The sequence below is a fragment of the Schistocerca nitens genome, chromosome 9 (assembly GCF_023898315.1).
Source record: "Schistocerca nitens isolate TAMUIC-IGC-003100 chromosome 9, iqSchNite1.1, whole genome shotgun sequence".
Classification (NCBI taxonomy): domain Eukaryota; kingdom Metazoa; phylum Arthropoda; class Insecta; order Orthoptera; family Acrididae; genus Schistocerca; species Schistocerca nitens.
The window spans coordinates 507726790-507730494 of NC_064622.1; the positions used below are offsets into that span (position 1 = coordinate 507726790).

A 3705-nucleotide genomic window follows, 5' to 3' on the forward strand; every position below is an offset into this window, starting at 1 on the left:
AGTTATCACGTAGCGTTCGTGCCTTTACTGGAGAAAGCCGCGAACCTATCAAAAATGTTCAAATGTGTGTGAAATCTTAAGGGACGTAACTGCTAAGGTCATCAGTCACTAAGCTTACACACTACTTAATCTAAATTATCCTAAGGACAAACACACACACCCATGCCCGAGGGAGGACTCGAACCTCCGCCGGGACCAGCCGCACAGTCCTTGACTGCAGCGCCTTAGACCGCTTTTTTTAAAAAAAATTCTTTATTGCTGAAACTTCTCACATAATTTTCTGCATTGCCCCAACTTATCAAGACAAGTCTCTAATAAATTTAAAAGCTTTAGAAGCTTTTTATAATTATTCCAAGATAACCATTAGGTAACATCACATACCACATAATTTATTATGTGTGTTAATCAACAAACAAGAAAGACAGGACAAATAGTTATAGATACATAGCAATAGTTTTGGCCATGTTGTCTATGGAATTTATCACACATTAGTTACTGAACTGCACTGTGAACATAAATTTCTTTTCTTTTTCTCTCTAAAGAGTGGGAAAGGAAAGGAACATACTTTACTTGCAATGGCCACATTATCCAATGTACAATGACAGTTAATCACATGTTACATACATAGAAATACAGAAAAAATGAAATGATTCCCGTAATTAGAAAAAAAAGAGATTTTGTAAACCATTACAGTAAGCTATTCAACTTCCATTACTTCACTTGAAGACCCCTTAATTCTGAAGTTGGAGGACCAGCTCATGGTTTAGCCTTTATGGAAACTTGAGTTAACTTTGTACATGCTTTCTTATGCATAAACCAATGGAGACGTTGACATTCTCTGTTACAATACTGAACTGCTTTACATTTAGAGAACTTCTTTGTCGCTCCTTCTTCACCACATGATGAGCAGCAATGGGTGCCACTGTCTACAAAGCCCCTCTGCCCATTGATGGCAGCAGAAATAATGCTCAGAGCAGAAGGGGAGTCCTGTTGAGCTAAAGTTGTAAGCATTTGGCGGAAAACTGTACATTCAGGACATGAGAATTCATGAACACATCCCCTCAGAAAACTTTCCTGAAACTCTGGAGACCCATTGTCGCCACGCCCACATTTCAGCATTTTCCGAGCAAAGCGTTGCACAGGATCTGACCGCTTTTCTTCTGTATTCTCACTATCTTTAGTTTCTTCTTTCTTTCTCTCCTGTTGTGCTGCTAATTGCCTTTTTCTTCATCGGTCAATCTCAGCAACTACACATGACAAGTAATGGAATTTGAATGACATAACCTCATTTGCTCCAAATCCTCTTTTCATTTCTCTTACACTCATGAGTTCCAAGATTTTCTGAACTTTCTCCAGATTGAAACTTCCTGGCAGATTAAAACAGTGTGCCCGACCGAGACTCGAACTCGGGACCTTTGCCCGGCAAGTGCTCTACCAACTGAGCTACCCAAGCACGACTCACGCCCCGTCCTCAGAGCTTCACTTCTGCCAGTACCTCGTCTCCTACCTTCCAAACTTTACAGAAGCTCTCCTGCGAACCTTGCAGAACTAGCACTCCTGAAAGAAAGGATATTGCGGAGACATGGCAGTTTTAATCTGCCAGGAAGTTTCATATCAGCGCACACTCCGCTGCAGAGTGAAAATATCATTCTGGAAACATTCCCCAGGCTGTGGCTAAGCCATGTCTCCGCAATATCCTTTCTTTCAGGAGTGCTAATTCTGCAAGGTTCGCAGGAGAGCTTCTGTAAAGTTTGGAAGGTAGGAGACGAGGTACTGGCAGAAGTGAAGCTGTGAGGACGGGGCGTGAGTCGTGCTTGGGTAGCTCAGGTGGTAGAGCACTTGCCCGCGAAAGGAAAAGGTCCCGAGTTCGAGTCTCAGTCCGGCACACAGTTTTAATCTGCCAGGAAGTTTCATATCAGCGCACACTCCGCTGCAGAGTGAAAATCTCATTCTAGAAATTGTCTCCAGATTTTCAGCTAATAAAGGTGCCTTCTGCAGATTCAGAGCAACCCTGACTGGAGGAAGATTTACCTGCATTGCAAATTTACGCAATGGTGCAGCAAGCACAGGTGTCAGTTTAGGCTCAGTCTCTAAACCTCGAGGAACTGTATAATAGTCAACATCAGCTTTATGTACAAAATTATTAATGACTGCCACACACGCACGGTTTCCAACAAATGCGGCCATTTGCGAAGCTGTTCTTCCAACTGTATTGGTTGCATGACTCTTGGCCCCTGCCACGAGCAATAAACGACATAACTCTGCGTTCCCTAACAACGCCGCAAAGTGTAACGCAGAGTAGCCATGCTCATGTTTTCCAGAATTTACGTCGGCCCCCTGCTCTGCTCTACATATTCGATTAAGACTGACTCGGCTAATCCCGCGCGGCGCGAACCTATCCATCAGTGCGGTGTTCGTCCCGCCTTTGGCAGCAAAACTTTACCGTTTAATCAATGCGGTAGGGTTAACACGCCGGTACGGAACAGTTGGCATCACTGGCCGCAGAGCAGCCACGCGGCAGGCTGGCCCCAGGGCGACCTCTCTCCCGGCTGCCGGGGCTGCGCCAGTGGACGCGAGAGCCGCTGCTGCCGCCACCGTGTGTACGCAAGGCTGGCAAACACTTGTCGGACGCTCGTACCCCAGAGAGCGCCGCGGCCCAACTTGGTCGCCCCACAAACCGGCGGTCCGTCGGCGCCTCTCAACTGCAGTCTCTGCAATCGATACTCGCCGGCTTCGGTGTCCACGGCAGCAGCGCGGCTCCATCCGCATCACTTCTGACCTCCCTGAGGATTTTTGTGTAAGAGGCCCCCGTCTCTGGGTAACAGTAATTACATTTCGGTTGGTTTCTTAGCTCACTTCCCTTTGTATCTCCTTTGCACCACAAATATCGGCACAATACTGCAAATGCCGACGGTGAGCGGCGTGGATCTTGTTTGAAAACAAAGTTTTAGCCGGCCGAAGTAGCCGAGCGCTTCTAGGCGCTACAGTCTGGAGCCGCGCGACCGCTACGGTCGCAGGTTCGAATCCTGACTCGGACATGGATGTGTGTGATGTCCTTAGGTTAGTTAGGTTTAAGTAGTTCTAAGTTCTAGGGGACTGATGACCACAGCAGTCAAGTCCCATAGTGCTCAGAGCAATTTGAACCATTTCTTGAAACGAAGTTTTACCATGCGCTCCCGGTACTTGTGTCGGCAACAGCATTGCCTCCCTTCCTCTTTGCCCTCAAGCTTACATATAGAAAACTAAATGGCTAAATTAATAAGCTGGTTCCAATTACACGATGCCTATCTTACAGGAGCAACGAAAATTTTAATTTTCAATGTTTCAGTTACACTGAGGTGACAAATCTCGCGGTGGGAAGTTCCTTGGACTGTGTGGCTGGTCCTGGCGGAGGTTCGAGTCCTCCCTCGGGCATGGGTGTGTGTGTTCGTCCTTAGGATAATTTAGATTAAGTAGTGTGTAAGCTTAGGGACTGATGACCTTAGGAGTTAAGTCCCTTAAGATTTCACACACATTTGAACATTTTTGGTAAGTTCCTATGGGATCAAACTGCTGAGGATGACATCGGTCGTGGGGCAGTGATACGCACAAGTAGGATCGCGATACGAAAAAGGGGCGGGGCATTGGCGCAGCAGTCATTTGTACTCAGATGAAGCGTGTGAAAAATATTTCCGATGTATGACTGCACGACGGGAATTAAGAGAC

At 46.4% G+C, this 3705-nt stretch overlaps 1 pseudogene; it reads right to left on the minus strand.

Annotated features, from left to right (window-relative positions):
• Positions 1-756: 756 nt before the first annotated feature.
• LOC126204382 (ankyrin repeat and MYND domain-containing protein 2-like) lies at positions 757-2403 on the minus strand (annotated as a pseudogene).
• Positions 2404-3705: the final 1302 nt, after the last annotated feature.